At 39.5% G+C, this 19,936-nt stretch overlaps 1 protein-coding gene across 2 annotated transcripts in view; it reads left to right on the top strand.

Annotated features, from left to right (window-relative positions):
• LOC122129052 overlaps positions 1-19,936 on the top strand; it is a 120,399-nt gene that overhangs the window by 57,421 nt on the left and 43,042 nt on the right. The gene's annotated exons all lie outside the window — the stretch shown is intronic.

Here is a 19,936-nt window from a genome sequence, read left to right on the forward strand (position 1 = left end):
AAAACTCTGGCCGAGTTACGACTGCTATTTCGAGTTTGGAAAGTCTTCTGAAGTTCAGAACAAATCCCAGATGAGAACTTTCATGAATGCCAAATATTTTCCTAAATCCAATTCAGAAGAAATTCCTTCTTAAATTCTTCTTAACTGCGTTCGAGAATGAGGCCCATTGTTATTTAAAAGGCGCATCATACAGATAGTAGCCTAGCGTCGGGGCAGCAAATGGAGGAGCGTTAGGAGCCGTAACAATTGGTGGGGCACATCTCGTGTGTGTGTATATTAGTATGTATGTGTATTTGTGTGTGTGTGTGTGTGTGCGTGTGTGTGTGTGTGTGTGTGTGTGTGTGTGTGCGCGCGCGTGTGCGCGTGTGCGCATTAGCATGTATTCACTTGTAGCTCAAAATCAATTTGATATATTTGATATGTATCTGTGTTTACCTTATGAGTTATGTTATGGCAGAATACCTCTAATCTGAGATTTTCATCTGGAAGTAGATTCCTTAGTGGCATACAGCACAGCTGCAGATTGAGTGATGTACATATACATTTGACAAATGCGATCATGAATTGTAAAATATTCATGATATGTAACCTACTGCTCCTTGATTTGTTACAGTAGTAAATCAGTGTCACAAATTATATGAAATTAGATGCCAATAGTGCCTTGTGACTGGTGTTGTCATGGTGATATTTTATTCACTACAGCATGACATAAGGTAACTGAACTGCACCACTAGTGTCAGTTTTGACGTGTTTTTATTTGTATTCATCATACAACATCAAGTTTTTTTTTTTGTAAATGAGCCAGAAGTTAACTTCCAAGTGAAGTCCATGACCCCACTTGTCAGGGCCTCCTGTTCCCATGGAATCCCTCTCTCCAGTGATCTACAGGCGCCACTACACCCATGAGTCAAACTGTCCTTTCCCTGCTTCAGTGCACACTGCTTCCTTTCCATTCACCCTCATGCCATTACCATTTTGAAACTTCAGCTGTAATACAAATATTTCATTAGGATTCATGAAATCCTTCACCCTACTTACTTGAATTGATAAAATAAAAATGATAGTAAAATGTATAATGTTTTTTAACACTGTTACATTTGTTGTGTCTCCAGTCTGTCAGTCGTGAAGCATTTTTCTCTTAAGTGTTTTGTCACCCTGCTCATAGCTTGTCTCTTCTGGTACACTAAGGATGGTAGGTTTCATGTGGGGCAGAAGACGCCTCTGCACACAGGAACTCCACAGCGCCCCCCACAATTTCCCCATGTAAATCTTTGGTCAGATATGGAACTACAGCAAGCCATAATAGACAGCCACTGGGGCCAAAATAAATCTGCTCCATTGCTGTTAACGTCATGCTGGGCTCAAGGCAACACAACGGTAGATCTACAATATTAATATAGTCCAACAGATGGTCATGTTGCCAAATGTTAATAGTTTTCCTGCTGACTGTGGTCAGTGAGTGACTTGAGGGCAAAAATGTGAAATTTTAAGACCTATAAATATGGGTCAATATTCACATCCATAAAAAATAGTGACTTTGCTCATTTTCTGTTTGCCTCACACATTTGGCGTCCATGTTAGCCCACTGTGTCAGTATAGCACAGGCTGTGGCTGACATCTGTCTTCAAATTTGCAGACTGTAAGAATGCCGGTTTTGGTCAGTGAAGATGAACCTTTACATCCCTGCTTAATCGCAGGATATGAGCCAATCAGTTCGGCGTGTGTGTGATTTGGAAGCCAACGTTGTTCAGAGTGGTGGGAGTAATACAAAAAATTGATATTTTATGTGAATAAAGGTGTCAACATGACTTTTTATATGTCTAAATCGACTCGGTTTGTTGTTTATATGCTACATGAATGCTGTCAGAGCAAACTGAATATTGTAGGTCTTAACCGAAGCTCTTGACCATTATTGTTAGCTTGCTGCTAACACTTTAACCGAAGATCCATTAGAACAGTGTTTCTCAACCACTAGGCAGGGTGGGCCGCAAAAATGTTTCAAGTTTAAACTAATTTTCTGCGAAGAACTGATTTTTAGTTGAGAACAATGGGCCTCATTCTCGGACATTTTCTTAAGTGTCTTCTTTAATATCTTCTTCCGAACTTCGAAAGACCAATGTAAGAAAAGATCTCCACCTGATTCATGAACACCTGGAAATGGGGTCTTCACAGCCAAAGTGTTCTCAGCCCCGCCACCTCCTTATAAGGGCACGCAACAGTAGTGACGTGTGCAGTCAGAATTGACGGAATCCACGCGAAAGCAACACAATCGACAGTCATGTCAAGCGGAAAGCAAACAGTAAACGCAGACCTAACTTCACTGGTGCAGAGGTGGAGGTACTGTCGCAGAATGTAGATGTGTCCATTCTATTCCACTATGGCTATATCGACGCGATTGAGTTTAGTGCTTATTTATTTATTAACTTACATTTGCAGTGTTCGTGTATCCCTCGTAGAATCATGACTATACATTTGAAATGTAATTGTTAATGATACAATTATTCTCATATTTATTAATATTATAATTATTTAAATCCGAGGATGTCTGAAGAATTGATGTGAACGCAATCATCAGCGATTTCTCACAAATTCAGCCCTTAAGAAAAATCTGGCCGATTTACGACTGCTATTTAGCGTTCTTAAATTCTGGTCTAAGTTAAGAACGAATCCCAGATGTGAGAACTTTCATGAATGCCAGATTTGTGGAAGTGGAGTTCAGAAGAAATTTCTTCCTAACTTGTTCTTAACTGCGTTCGAGAATAAGGCCCAATATTAATAAAATGTATTAGTGAAATTCGATGTTTTAAACACAATACAAAATGTCTAAATAGGCATAACAGATAGATCATGAAAACAATTAAGGCGCTCAGTTAAGGTTTACTCTGAGGCCATATTAGTTTCTTAAGCGAAAGAATGACAGCACTGGTAATGTCGTACTACCAAAAACTATTAAAATTCAGCGTAAAAACAACCCTGATTATATTAGATTTGGTTTGGTGAATGGAGGTGACAACGTTGAACCCAGGGCGCAGTGTGTCGATTGTGTTTTAAAGCTGTCTAATGAGGCACTCAAACCTTCAAATCTAAAGCGACATTTGGAGACGCGACATCTAGCACTCACATACAAAACCAGGTTCTTGAAAGGATGAAAGGTAGCCCGTTCCTTTTAAAACAAGTTAGACGAGTCGACGGACGTCATAACGCTGCATTACTTCTGATTTGTGTGTGACTAATCATCAGGAATAATTTAATCCACAAACACCCTTAATCTATCTAATTCCTGGTAGAGAGCTCACTTGTTGCAAAGCACTTCTATAGCCTAATGACATCATATAAAACACCCGTCTATGTTCAGAGCCATAATCTTACATGCATTCCTTTATTACCTGGTAATACTGGTGCGACGAGTGGGGTAAATCAGTGAGTCACCTGGTTTTGTTTCACGTGACCAAGCCTAGACGCAAGTAAAATAGCCCACCACAAAGTTGTTCTTGTTTGAAATCGGAGCGCGGCAAATGCAGTGGTGAGAGCACTGCTTGCGTGGGGATTTTGCCAGCGGTGATTTAACACAAAGCGGGTAAGGACAAGCGTTCTTTTAAACAGGTTATCCATAGCTCAATCAACACGTAGCATATGCTTACCAATGTTTGTGTTTTATCTGGGATTTTATGATGGTAAATGTGTAAGTGTGTATTAAACAGTTTAAATTGTGAGGTTAAATGGGAAATGTATGTGCTGCTCTGTATTGATTATGCACTTATTGTCTTTGTAGTGAACCGTTCTAAAATACGATTTGATTGTCTGGTCTTCTGAAACAAATTTCGCACCCCCTATTGTTCTGGAAGCATATCTCAGCCTTTATGAAAGTGTGAAGCCACCTCCGAGTTGTGTTGTGATATTTATTTATGTTGTTTGGCAGGGCCTACTCCTTTCTTTTCATTCCTTTGTCAGCTGGGGGCTGTAAGAACCAAAGTGGTCCTATGAGACTCTATTTGCAGTCAGCCCATGGCTCATAGTGTTGTCCTTGGTGAGGTCTATGCTAAGTACATGTGTTTGGGCTGTGTTTATTGTGGGCAAATAGTAATGATTCAGCTATACGGTTTGTAGTGTATTTTGCCTGAGTGATGTATAGCTACTTGTAGCACTTTCATGATCTAGTCCATGACTGGTTGTTTCCTCTAGGTAATTCTGGTCTCGGCCGGCGCCCTTCTCCCCCAACCCTATTGCAGTGAGAGTGCCCTCTTTTGGGGTGATTAATTGACATATTTGTTTCCTTTCTTTATCTCGTTTGTTTTCTTTGTTTTGTAGAAGGCATAGTAGCTTAACCACACATTTAGCTGCTTTCTATAAGTGGCTAGTGTGGGTACTTTATCTGGTTCGCTGCCTCCTCTGCCAAGGACAAAGGCAGACTGCAGCGGATCATTCGGTCAGCCGAGCCCTTCCGTCTCTCCTAGACCTGTTCCACACCAGCAAGAGATCAAGCAAGATCATCGCTGATCCTTCCCATCCGGTCACCACCTATTCCAGAGACTCCCATCCGGCAGATGGTTCTGGCTATCAATACCAAAACCTCGCGCCACCTGGACAGTTTTTTCCCCACGGTAGTGGGGCTCACAAACAAGCCTCCTGCATCACACTGACTCTGGGTCCCCCCCCCCCCCCCCCCCACACACACACACACACAGATGCACTACAGCGTAAATTATTTATTGTTCTATTTTGTAAAACATTTAACTTTTAATCTTATTTTTGCTATTTTGTTAATATTTGTGTATGTTTTATGTCCTATGCACCAATCACACCAAGTTGATTTCCTGTATGTGTAAATATACTTAAAAATAATTCTGATTCTGATTTATGGGAATTGTGCAATATTGTAAACAGCTATTTACATATGTATATTATAACTGTTTCCAAACTGAACTAAGTATGTATTGCCACACTGAACTTAATATTTATTGACATCTATTTGAATCTTTACCTTCAACCAAAAGACATCAGAAAATAAAGTGCATTATTTTTGTGCGCTGTCTCCTTCTTCATTCATTCAGTTGAATAACCCAGAGTGGGGAATACCGGGTCTACAACACCCCTTGTCCTACCTACTTCTGATCCTTCGCCAAGCTAATGTCAGTTCACGGTGACACAGGTTACCTGCAAGATTAAATGCAGTAGAAAGGGTTTAGAGTCTAATCGGTGGAACTCAAGATACAATAACCCAAAGGTAGCTACTGTAGCGAAGACAGCAACTCATAGGCACCCTTTGGCTACCTTGATGTTTACTGAACTGTCCAGGGTAGTCAAACCAACAGGTCTTCATGCTGTGTTTGTTTATGATTAACAGCAGTTACCTCACTGTGACAGCACTCACAGATAACCTATATAGCCTAATGACATAATATAACACACCTGTCTGCAATCCCTTGTTACTTACAGGTAAAGTGTATCATGAATATCATATAAGTAACTTCATGGCAGAGAATATGCATATCTCTGTCCCACAAAAGGTGGCAATACAGCTTGCAAACTCCAACCGCTAAATAATATCACCACTTAAAAAATGCACCTTATGGCTCAGCACATCAATTCGACATGCATAAACAGTAAAATAGGTTTAAAGCACATGTCACAGTTGCTGAACTGACAGCAAACAGATTACAGTTTTTCTCGATTGCTTAAACACAATTTTGACTGCTTTGTTTTGTTTTTCAATACACCTCACACAATTAGCACAACCACACACCCAATGAGCAAAACTCCTCAGATCCATTGCAAAATGAAACTCTTGTAAAAACTATACACTAATTTAACAAAACCATATTTTGTTACCATATGAACACACACGTTGCATATGACTGAATTCTGTTTGTACCACTTACACACTACTGTTATAAACCTAAAACACTTTTAACAATTCAACATCTCAGTGATTAGAGTAGAGTAAGTGAAGTACACAGAGAAAGTGCAAATATACAATAAATTCACCAAACACTACACAAGACCAAATGGTGGCCAAGACCCTCTGATGCCCAAAATGGGAACTACTGCTAATATGGTCATAGTGCAAAGCAAAAGTAAGTCGAGCTGTTATAGTTCCACAGTTTGTCTGTATGATTAAGTCTGCATAATAATTTCCGTAGTGTTCAGAGGTGAATTTGGGACAATATTTGAACATGTTCATGTTCATTGATGTTCATATACAAAGGGAGGGAAAGAAGATGTCTTACCGTAGAATTCATTATCCTTCATCCTGAGCAGCGGAGCTGGAAAGGAAATGTTTGTCAATATTTAAACAGTGTGTTTTATTTAAGATGGACATACTCATTTCAACACCAATTGTTGTGTCAGAGAGAGCGTTACTAAGAAAGCCTCACAAGGAATTCTAGTCATCTTATGAATCATTTAAAAAAATAAAACCCTGTAAGAATTCTCATTTCAGAATTTCCTTTAAGACTAAATATCCAGTATGTGTGTAAAACTCACCTCGTTCACCAGACATCTCCCACCAGTTTTAGTCCAAAATGAGTACAAATTTACTTTTTCTACAGAAAAATGGAGATCAAGGTTGTGTTCATGAAGTACAACTGTCAAATACAGACTACACACCACTAAACTGCATTGTCTCTCACCCACAAAACTGGCCAATCAGATCATCCTCTCAATGAAATAACCCATTTCATGAATGTGAATGTTTTGTAAAATCATTTAAATCATTCCATAAATGCGATGTTACATTTGTCTGAAAACAGTGTAAACTATTCAAAGGCTACACCATATAACAAGATTAGGGTAGACTACAGCTTTAAGAGTAGGCTAGCATGGGAGGTGTTGACATGTTGTTGGATGGCTGGGGAAGACATATTAGAGAGGTCAAAAAACTGAATACATAACGTGTACAATTCACAAACTTCTAGACCAGAGAGGTGTAACCTACCAACCTTTCACAAAGTGTGGCGTGGGGTGTAATGGAACTAACCATAGGCATATAAATGTGCACACTGCATTACCAACTGACGTCTATTGGGTTAATGAGTCATCCATGTTGGACAAAACTGACCGGTGAAGCACCTGATTTCATTCCCTTTAGGTAATTTACATACATTTACATGTGTTAATTCATACAGGCTACACAATCATTGTGGATGAAATAGGCTAGCCCTCTCGGTAATTAGATAACAAGATAACATTGTGAAACCACTTTCAACCAATGACTGTGTAGCAGAAATGTCTGAAAGACCAGGCAACACACAGAGAATGGGCAGACACACTGCATTTACATTAATGGCCGAGGAGCATTCACTAATTTCAGTCGGGGAGGTTCACACCGGTTTCAAAGAACAGAAAGGATCCTGCCTGCAACCTTTTGTTCCCTTTTCTTACTTATTTGTTAGCATTTTAATTTCCAGCAGGACTGTGACCGCACTCACTTCTATAACTTCTATAGCCTAATGACATCGTAAAAAACACCTCTCTGCATTCCTTTCAGCACATACTGTATATTTAGAATAATCTCCACATGCATAAACAGTAGAAGAGGCAGTGTCTAAAACATGTGTCTCAGTTGCTGAGCTGACAGCACACAGATTAAGGCATGACAGCAGTGTGTTTCCTGTGGTGAGAGTAGACCAGGGCCCACTCAGCCAAGGCCCTTGACGTTTTCCTGTTATTTCTACATTTGTTTAATGTCAGCCATTTTGCAAGCTTGAGCATTAGGAGGAAAACTGTGACGAAGCATTACATAAAATGGTGGCCAAGACCCACTGATGCCCAAAATGGTAACTACTGCTAATATGGTCATACTGCAAAGCAAATGTGGAGCTGTGGTAGTTCCACAGTTTGTCTGTATGTATGATTATGTATGATCTGCATATTCATTTCCATACTTTAAAGATGAATAATAAGTATGATATTTTGTTGTTTGAAATGCTACATTGATAGCACACAAATATTAATATACAAAGAGAGGGAAATAATAGCTCTCACCATCTGATTCATTTTCTTGACTGGTATACTTTATCCTGAGCAGTGTGTTTTTATTTAAGATGGACATACTTATTTCAACACCAATTGTTGTGTCAGAGAGAGGAAAGCCTCCTGATGACTTATAGTGATCTTATGAATAATTAAAAATAAATAAAACCGTCCGAAAAAGACTTAAAGACTAAATATCCAGTATGTGTGTAAAACTCACCTCTTTCACCAGCCACCAGTTTTAGTCCAAAATGAGTAAAACAAACTTTTTGTTCAGAACAGTGGAGATAAAGTTTGTGGTCTTGAAGTACAACTGTCCCATACAAACTACACAACACTGTTAAAAAGAAGCTCTTATAGATCATGAAAAAACCATAGCAACACCCTTGTCTCTCACACACAGAACTGGCCAATCAGATCAGCATCTCACTGAAATAAACCAATCACCTCATCAATGCCTCAGAGGAGGTCTCAGTACAGGCTTCATCTCAGTGCACTTGTGTGGTCATGGCTTCCCCACGTGACTTCCTGTTGATGTGCTCTGCACAGAGACATACGTGATAAATGACACGTTCACTCTGCTTGACAGAGAAAACGAAACACTAAACTGAGAACTGAAAGCCACACACAGGCTTGTTGTGAGTGACTGTGTTGTCTGTTGTCTGCAAAACCTTCTATGTGTGTAAAACTCACCTCTTTCACCAACCACCAGTTTTACTGCAAAATGAGTAGAAATTAACTTTTTGTTTAGAACAGTGGAGATAAAGTTTGTGTTCATGAAGAACATGAAGTACTACACACCACTGTTAAAAATAAGGTCTTGTAGAACATAAAAACCATAGCAACACCCTTGTCTCTCACACACAGAACTGGCCAATCAGATCAGCATCTCACTGAAATAAACCAATCACCTCATCACTGCCTCAGAGGAGGTCTCAGTACAGGCTTCATCTCAGTGCACTTGTGTGGTCATGGCTTCCCCACGTGACTTCCTGTTGATGTGCTCTGCACAGAGACATACGTGATAAATGACACGTTCACTCTGCTTGACAGAGAAAACGAAACACTAAACTGAGAACTGAAAGCCACACACAGGCTTGTTGTGAGTGACTGTGTTGTCTGTTGTCTGCAAAACCTTCTATGTGTGTAAAACTCACCTCTTTCACCAACCACCAGTTTTACTGCAAAATGAGTAGAAATTAACTTTTTGTTTAGAACAGTGGAGATAAAGTTTGTGTTCATGAAGAACATGAAGTACTACACACCACTGTTAAAAATAAGGTCTTGTAGAACATAAAAACCATAGCAACACCCTTGTCTCTCACACACAGAACTGGCCAATCAGATCAGCATCTCACTGAAATAAACCAATCACCTCATCAGTGCCTCAGAGGAGGCCTCAGTACAGGCTTCATCTCAGTGCACTTGTGTGGTCATGGCTTCCCCACGTGACTTCCTGTTGATGTGCTCTGCATAGAGACATACGTGATAAATGGCACGTTCACTCAGCTTGACAGGAAAAACTTAACAGCTCAACTGAGAACTGAAAGCCACACACAGGCCTGTTGTGAGTGACGGTGTTGTCTGCAACAGCTATGTGTGTAAAACTCACCTCTTTCACCACCCACCAGTTTTACTGCAACATTAGTAGAAATTAACTTTTTGTTGAGAACAGTGGAGATAAGGTTTGTGTTCATGAAGTACAACTGTCAAATACAAACTACACAACACTGTTAAAAATATGTTCTTATAGAACATTAAAACCATAGCAACACCCTTGTGTCTCACACACAGAACTGGCCAATCAGATCAGCATCTCAGTGAAATAAACTAGGGATGCACCGATATGGAAATTCTTGGCCGATACCGATATCGATGTTTAAAACAACAATCTAGCCGATAGCCGATACCGTTATTTGTTTATTTTGTTTTTGTTGTTATTCATTCACCCTTTTGTGCCAGGAAAATAATGAAATCATTATTTAAAAAGCACTATTTTAAATTATTTCAGCCCTTTATCACTCTTATCTTTTAATGAGCACAAATTCAATCAGATTTATGAAACAATCTTTAGTTTAACTAAACTTTATTTAATATAATATCACCAGGCCTACTCAAGACATCATCTCAACTGTAAACAGATGCTTGCAATGCAGCCTTACAAAACACTAGCATAAACCCTTAGGGAATGATATATAAATTCAAGATTAAAACAAATAAAATACAAATATTTTTCTGTGAAAACTGCCTACTCAATGACAAAAAAAATTACTTTCTGTACTTACAGTAACATAAACTAGACCAATACAATATTGTATTTGTTAAATTAAATGACAGCCCAATACAATATTTTGTTAAACAAATTAACTTAAATAATGTGACTAGAAAAGCAACATACAATTAAATAAGTATGAAAAATAAAATAAATACAAAGTCAAATAGGGCTATCTTTCACAGTTTCACCTTCTTGTGTATCCATTGCAGTAGGCTGGCGGAGTTGAACATGGGCCTCAGTCTTTAACAAAACTAAATAGACACAAAAAAAGCCTTCCCTTATAGTGGGCCTCTACTTCCTAATAAGATGCATGTTTTTCTTTACAAAGACGAGCATCTCTGCCTTGTCAGCATGGACGGATTAAGAAACCACGGGCCCCTGGGCCTGGACATGTTAAAGCCCCCCCCATTGTGCACTCGCAAAACACGCGCACACAAACACCATTAGGCGTATATATATATTTGACCAACAATGTGTTGGATTTAACGGTCGAATTAGATACTTTGGCTATTGTATTGGGAAAGTAAACAGGTCAAAGTTTACTCCGTAACATCCACCTTCGGTGCACTGCCCTGCTATTGTTTCTGACATCACATGTGACAGGGCAACAGCCGAGTGATTCTTTTCCAAATTGAAACTGATTAAGACCTACCTGAGCAGCATGGGGCAGGAGAGGCTGAATGGGCTGGCTATCCTGTCCATTGAAAGAGATAATCATGCATCACCACTTTTATGTTTGAAAGGCGTCGTTCGGCAAATGTACAGTGTCTCTGGCTGTGCTCAGTCAGCTTGTAGGTCTTGACGTTCAGATTATGCGCCTAAACTAGCTATATTGTATCGTCTCGTCACATGATCAAATAGAGACTTGACATTGGCGAAACAAGATACATATTACCCAGCAATCACCATTGCATATCTGTACATGACAAAAATAACAAATTAAATAAGAAATTATTAATTTAATTGAATCGGCTTTTTAATAGTTTCTATAGTGTATGTACGATAAGCATATAATTGTGTTATAGATTGCTACTGACGATTTCCCCCTAAAAATGATGAAAACCATGACAGAGACAGGTTTGTTATTTAGAGGGCATATATAGCATAAGGTATCTAGGTCAATATATATTAAATCATCCTTGATCACTTTCGCATTAAACTAGCAACACGCTGACATCCATATGTTCGAAAATTCTTAGAAAGCAGGGTCTGCTTTTCCAACGAACTTTCCGCGCTGGATGCATTGTCTATAGTTACGCCCCTGGCGCACATGCACATTTTCTAACACAGCACAGGTACACTCAATTAAAGCCATTAGCAAATTAACAAAATACACCTTTTTCAACCACAAATACATACATAGCAGCAACTTCACGCAGAAGCTCTGGCTTAGGGGCCCCTTGAGCTCATGGGCCCCCTGAGCTCATGGGCCCCTGGGCCTGGGCCCGGCAGGCCCGTTTGTTAATCCATCCCTGTAGCTATGTAGCAAGAGGGGACATATTACTGTTGTGTGCTGCCAATAGTGGACAAAAAGGTATTGCTGTATGAGTTAATCAGCTAACTTAATGTACCTACTGAATGGGTTGCCTCAATCATTATCAAAAAAATTGCCCCCCCTGAGAATTTCTTCAGGAGCCTCCACTGGTTATGTGTGTGTGCTTGTGTGTGTATTTGTATGTGTGTGTGTGTGTGTGTGTGTGTGTGTGTCTGTGTGTGTGTGTGTGCGTGTGTGTGTGGTCGTGTGAGTGTGAGTGTGTGTGTGTGTGTGTGTATTTGTATGTGTGTGTGTGTGTGTGTGTGTGTGTGTATTTGTATGTGTGTGTGTGTGGTCGTGTGAGTGTGAGTGTGTGTGTGTGTGTGTATTTGTATGTGTGTGTGTGTGTTGTGGTACCCCAAGCTGCACTTGGTGTCCCACGTGGTTTAAACATGGTGAATTCCCTAACCAGGGCTGTACTGGGCAGGCTCTATCAATCAATCAATCAATCAATTCAATTTTATATAGCGCTTCTCTAAATACCCGAAGTCGCTTTACAGAGTCCAGAGTCCAGTAGTCATTCATACATACTGTAGGACTCTGGGGAGGTGCTCTGGGGACTAGGGAGGTCAGGCCATCCACTGATTGCAAGCTCAGGTGCAAATGGTTAGGCTAGTTTGGCACCTGAGCAATAACTACTAGTGCAACAGAGAGTTAAGTCAGAGAAACAGAGTGAAGCAGGACTGACGAGGGGAAAGGTTCCAGTAACTCTGTGTTTAAGCCTGTGGGCTTATGTCTTTTCTGTTATGTTTGACTACCTAAGTTTGTAAAGTTAGAGTTAATAAAGGACCTGTTTTACTGAAAAACACCCTTGTCGTGTCTCCTGGAAAGCTAGGCGTTCACAGTGTATATGTGTGTGTCGCACACACACACACAAATATCTGCATTGACAATTGCACACACACATACACATGCACACACATACACACAAATATCTGCATTCATAATATTACAAATCAAGTGTGTCCAAGAGATTATATGTGTGTTAATGTCTGTGTGTGTAATATATGTGCATTCGTGAGTTCACACACTCACACACACAAATATCTGCATTCATGTGTGTTCAACAGGTTGCAATGGCGACCCACCTGGAAATTAACCTGTCTTGCTCCGTCTGCCTGGACCTCTTCCAGGACCCGCTGCTTCTCACCTGTGGCCACAGCTTCTGCCGCTCGTGCCTGGAGGAGATCTGTAGGGAGCAAGGGGAGGAGGAACCACGGTGCCCCCTCTGCAGACACCGGAGCTCCAGACAGCCTGCACCCAACATGGATCTGAGAAACGCCACTGAGGCCTTCCAGGAGGAAAGGCGGTTCAATGGTTAGTGGACATCACAGGTTAGATGTTTGTATGAGAGTGTATCTGTGTGTACGTTTAGATTGTTTTACAATACTTTATAATACGGGTAGATGAAATCAAGCATTCTGATTGGTTGAAAGGAGGTCACGGGGTGTACTGTATTGAGCCATAATGTACTGTACAGCTGTTTACATTTACCTGAGCGTTCCATATCAGTGCGCACTCAAAATATACTACCTTAGTTAGAAAAAAATGGCGGACCAAATCTCCGTAGATCATCGTATTTGTACCTAAAAGTTTTAAGTTTTACTTTTTTTTTTGCTTAGATTTTTAGAAAGTTACCGAGAAATAGACACTGTACAATAAAAAAAAACATTATTGTAACTGAAAAATATGTCTAAGAGGATTTGCGAGGTGTATTAGCCACCTATCTAAGGTTAGCATGCTACTAGCCGTTAGCGATTAGCAATTCCTCTGTGTTTTTGCAAAGCATCTGCCCCAACTTTCTTTTCCCGACATTTACATTTATCTTGTACATAATCCATCCCCATGAACCGGAGATTTCAAGAGTAGAGATGCCTTTCAATATGCAGTTGCAGGATGGGTGAACGACACCAAGATATGGCATTTGGAGACAAAAACGATATATATGAGATCACAGGACATGTATCCTGGATCTTATCAAAGCTAACCGTTCTTGAGCAATCAAGAGTGCCAATATGGGCTAACGATAGGGTGACCAGACGTCCCGGTTTTACCGGGACAGTCCCGATTTTGAGCTGCGTGTCCCCAGTCCCGACAAAAACCTGTCGGGACGCTAAAATGTCCCGGTTTACACCAACCACTATGAAATTGTCCCGGTTGTCAGCGATTACATAGCCGATGTGGTCTTATTATTAGGGTTGGGTACCAAGAACCGGTACCAATATAGAACCGGTTCCAATACAACCGGTACCTACCCAGACCGAAATGCAACGCAGATTTCGGTGCTTCATTTCGGTGCCTGAGCCAATTGAACACGGTCGCTAGGCAGATTCCGTGGGGCACATGTAAAACTGCCCCAGCTCCCAATGTAAACTTTGTCCTGTGTCGCTCACGCTCATTGGTGTTTTCATAGCAACAGTCTTATGACAGTGAAGAGCAGGCAGCATTTCATAGAGCAAGCACAAACAGAACTAGCCATCAACCTTTTAACAGAGAAAATACCGAAAGGTAAACGGTCAAAAGTGTGGCTGTATTTCGCACTAAAAGATTCAAACATCGCGACGTGCAGCAAATGCAACAAAACAACTGCGTGAAAAGAGGGGAGAGAAGGCAAGAGTCAACGGCATGTCAGCAACTGAAGAATGAAAAATAAACGAAGATGACAGCTAACCTATGGTAGTCTCTTAAAGGGACAGTATACATTTTCTCGTACTCAGTGTGTTCAAGTAACAAGATTAACTATAAACAAGATAGAAAAGATAGGTATAAACAAATCATAAAATGGTGAAATTTCATGAAATAAATGCAAACAAAATAATACATTTTTGACTCCAATATGCTCATATTTTTGCAAAAGAAGTTTGAAGCTGTTGTTTGTATTTATTTATATTTATTTAAGTATACTATAAACTGTTGTTTACAGTTATATAATGTTCATAGTTTGAAGTTAAAAAGTTTGAAGCTGTAGTTTGAAGCCAAGTGTTTTGTATGTATTTATATTTATAATATACTTTAAACAGTTAATATATTGTTCAATTTGAAGAAAAAAAATTGCCTTGGGAATAAAAAAAGCCTTTCTTTAATGCCGTTTAGGCACCGGCATCGTTTTAAAAGTATCGGTTTAGCACCGGTATTGGAAAAAACCAAACGATACCCATCCCTACTTATTATAGCCCGATCATTAACTAAACCCATGTAGAAGGATTAATAAAGCGTCCAGCGTATGATTTGAACAATGTGTGTGTGTGTCAGTCAATCGTAGTGGACTGTGTGCATAATCTGTGCAGCCAGCGTTACAATGTATATTTGTAAACATTGTTGCAAAAGCCTCTTCTATCTGTCTCGTTTTAACGGTCAGGCTATATCAATAGCTAGTCCAGGGCGATGATTATGCAGCGTTCTGCACACACTGCACAAGTATGATCATGATTATTTCTTTTTATGCAAAACAATGTGGTCATCACTGCGCAAATTCTGATTTGAACACAACTTGTGCCTAATAATGTACCCACCTAATGCTTTAGTTGATGTGTTGTTCATGCATGAGGTCATGAATGAGAGGCTATGAACTCATGTCAATTCCTGATGATTCATAAGATATAAAGGAATGAAGTAAAGCACAATAATAATTAATAATTCGTGTACCCTTACTGTAAAGTGTCACCATAACTTTAGTTCAAGCCTGTGGCAGCAGTTCAAAATAGTTTGTTTATTGCCATGCAATGAAAAATACCTTTTCACAAACTTTTTCACAAGTTCAGTGGGTACATTTTCCAAAAGAATGCTTTAATTCTGAAAAATAAAGTTGGTCCCACACAAAACTCACTCAATGTCTTTTAATATTTTTTCTTAGATATGTAGGCTACATAGAAAATGCATGAATAATAACTGAGACACCCCATTATGTTGTGAACAGTAGGCCTACGTGTGCTGTTGGCAAAATCTATGTCTATGTCTGACCTGGGCTGGCACATGTTCAGGATAAAAAGCGTGCACGAGCATTACGGTCACGGGCAAAGTGTCCCGGTTTTAGGTCCAGGAAATCTGGTCACCCTAGCTAACGAGTTGTAGCCAAATCCCAAAGAGCTAAACAGCTCGCTAGTTATTAGCACTCTAGCTCGCTCAGGGGAGTTTAGCTCTAATAAGACACAGCAATTATTCACGATTGTATCAATTGTATTTAGGTTTTCTCTGGCGACTGTTGTCGCATCCATCAGCACAACATATCCCGGGCATTTTGAACTTTCTGTGGGTTGTGACCGTAAACAGCTCGCTGGCTATTACCACTTTAGCTTGCTCAGGAGAGTATAGGCTAACAAACGTGATGTTCCCAATGCTGTTTGTCTGTTGCATAGCAACAGCCACACATTCGGGGACTATTTTCTCTAGAGTCTAGGCTACTGAAATGCGATACACAACGTTTGGTGGCTATTACAACTATTTCGTGCTGAAAGGCAGCTTACTATTTAGTTACTATTTATAATGTTGCTGGCAACCGTATTATAAAAGCAATAAGGTACTCGAGGCAGTACTGTATCGTCAATAATGTACTGTGCAAGGGTTTGCCGGCCCTCCGCTTAGCGTCGGGCCTAGCAACACCCTTGAACAGTACATTATTGACGATACAGTACTGCCTCTCGTACCTTATTGCTTAAATAACCATCTCTTAATACCATACCAAATCATCTGCTTAATGCCATATCATAACCATAACTACCATAACAATAACATGAAACTAAGGTTCTAAAGTCTCAAATGAAATAAACCAATGATATCAACTACTCATGTAGTTCCATAACAGCCCTTTGACCTCTGGTCACATTTAACTGCACACATTTGATTCAGAACACTGATGAATGGGAACTAATATCAATCACAGAAATGTTATCTCTAAGTATTAATGTGTATGTGTAATGCCAGGTCCTTATGTCTTCCATTAGTGTGCGTGTGTGTGTGTGTGTGTATGTGTGTAGCTAGTGATATGTAAAGATGCATATGGATAAAGTGTATATGCTGATGAATGGCATCTAATATTAATCACAGAAGTGTTGTCTGTAAGTATTAATCTGCATGTGCTGTCTCGCTCTCACACATGTATATATATTCACACACACACACACACACACACACACACACACACACACCACTGTCTACATGAACTAAAGACTTAAAGCAACGGAGTTATGTAAACTGTGCAAAAATAGAGAATACAGCAACACATAATATGTGCATTTTGCAATGCTTCAAGTTGTCTGTGTTTTTTAGGTCATTGTACTTTGAGTGACAAATGAGTCTTCCTGAGAGAATATTTGGTAAAGTTACGGCAGCATGAGTCACTTTTTGGGTGAAGGGTGAAGTGTTTTGGTGGTCGTAGTGCATTTTGCACCAAAGATGAACTGATACTCTGAGGTGTGTTTCTGTAAAGTCCACTCTGAAGTGTTTGGAAAACGTGTAAGAGTGAACGTGATTTGAAAAAACTGTAAATCAGTTTTGTATAATTTTATGCTAAAGCTTCACAGACAATGTTAGGACACAGCGGTGAGCATTCTGTTATGTTAAAGTTATGCACCTTTAAATTATTTAATTTAAGTGAACAAATTACATAAGGTTAATGGAGGTGATATAACTTCACTGTTTAAAATCACTTCGCTACAAAATCACTCAAAGTTATTAACAGTAATAAGTACACAGTTAATGCATTCATGTATTATAATTTCTTTACCCATCATTTGTCTTTACAGATCATCATCAAGATGACAAAAGTAAGTATTACATTTACAATAATCCATCGGTGTATAAGGATTAGTTGGGATATGAACCTGGGTCTCCAGCATAGGAGGCAGATTGCCTACCACTATGCTACATGGATTAGTATAATCAGATGCAGAAACAGTGAAAGAAACAGACATAAAATAATGGTCTTTTCCAAAAAGTCAGGACAACAAACTCAAAATGCATCCAGACAACAAAAAATATAGTCTGGGCAATAAAACGTTTCAACTAAGGGTTTTAAAAACAATTAACAAAAGAGCTCAGGAAAAAAAAACTCAAAACAGGTTACAGATTTCTAGGACAAAGATGCACAGTTAAAAAAACTCACACAACGTGACCGCAGGGTGTCAAATCAAGACTCAGCAAAAACACAAAAGATCAGGTGGCTTATAAAGGCACAGGTGAACTCAATGAATCAATAACACACATGTGACAGGCAAATGGGAACACTGAGGGCCCCATATGGTCATAAAGGGTATTGCAGTCCAAAAACCCTAACAGTGTCTTTATAGTTCCTCTACGTGAGAGGCAAGCCATTCCTCTATTTAATCAAGTGAAATATGAGAGGCTAGACAATTAATCTGATTTCCAATAACCAAATGGTACATGGTACATGGCTTTTATCTGAAGTGTCTTATCAGTAAAATATGACATAATTAGCATATATAATAAGCAAACAGCAAGCAGTGCCCTAAAAAGATATAACCCTGAGTTTTCTCCGGACTCAAAGCCAGATAGCTGAAAGTGTGTAGAAGACTGTGTGGAAGAGAAAAAGGTTATTGGGGGTGTGGGGGGATACTTGTTGTGATGGATGGTGATATTTACCCAGTAATAGAAGAATTTGCTCCACTCCAGTCAGATACTCTTAAAAAAGACAATGTTTTCAGAAAACATTTGGGGCTTGTGCCACACCATGCAATAGTTAATGTTAGTTATGCTACCCATAGACATAGGGTCTCCCATGTGTTACTAACCATTTTCCTCCTACAACTTGGCACCGTGATCACACGGATCACACACAGCCTACGTTGGCCTTAATATAGCCACAGACATGGAGAGAAAACTCAAACTTTGTGCTTCACCTAGTTTTAGTCTGACCTATGTTCATGACCGTGCACCCACATGAAGAGGGAAATATGGAGATAGAACAAAGAAAATGTATGTACCTTTAACTGATTTAATTTAGGTTTAGTAAAGTGTATATGGTAAATGGAAGGTGATATAACTTAACTACGGTATACTATTTAAAATCACAATGTGATTGTTAATAGTTAATGCATTCATGTAATATAATTTCATTAATTTTAGCTATAATTACTCTTTTCAGCTCCTTTACTTGAGACGCAAGGCAATCCATACAAAGGTAAGTATTACATTTACAATAACCATATCGTAGAGGCTTTTATCCAAAGTGTCTTACGAGAAAAAACAACATGATTAGCACATATAATGAGCAAACAGCAAGCAAGCAAGTGGTGTCAACAAATATGACCCTGAGTTCTGGTCGTCACGAGCATGGAGTAGACGCACTTACTTCACACTCCTACCTACTTTATAAATGGAGAGAACTTAGCCCCTTTTTTACAACTCTATGAAAATTCAACTACAACTGTTAACCCCTAACAATCGACCCCTGTGAGAAGATGGGCAAAAAAAATAACTACTTGGCCAAACTATACAATATTGGTATGTTTTCAGGGGTTAGTGAGCCTGCTGAATCCATTTTTGGACCAAATTAAAAATCACTATTTAATCACTATACCATCTTGAGTAGTGGTGATGACCTGCAGCAAATAAATAGGGCTGCATCTCTTCAAGGCAATGTTGTTGTAGCAACCAGGGCTGGACTGCGCGGTTGGACGCAGGTTACATTGGTGCCGTTAACCTGGCTGGGAGTGAGGGATAGGGGGGTGAGTGTAACAGATGTCAGCTGTGCGTGTGGAATGTTAGTAAACCTCACTTGCCGACGCCTTAAGAGTTGTGCTAGTCAGTCGGCTGCCAGCTAGGCTAGCATGCTCAACTCTTAGTCCGTGGTGCTGCATGGTGGTGTGTTCGAGTCTGGACATGTGAAGTGCTGGTCTGCGTGGTTTGACACAAGTTATATATGAGCTTTCTTTTAAGTCTAAGACTTTAAGTCTAATGAATTTAGCATTCAAAACACTTAAAAATGTCCCTTATAATAATCTAAATCCTTTTAAAAATATCAATTTGAACTTTAAAAATGTCAGAAATGGATTCAGCATCCTCTGTAACCCCTGAAATCATACCAATATTGTACAGTTTGGCCAAGCAGCTCCTAAAATTAGATCAACATAGGCTGGTATGCTAATTTGTGCTAATAAGCTCAATTATGCAAATTGCCCAACATATGCAAATTGACATCC

The sequence above is a fragment of the Clupea harengus genome, unplaced genomic scaffold (genome assembly GCF_900700415.2).
Source record: "Clupea harengus unplaced genomic scaffold, Ch_v2.0.2, whole genome shotgun sequence".
NCBI lineage: Eukaryota > Metazoa > Chordata > Actinopteri > Clupeiformes > Clupeidae > Clupea > Clupea harengus.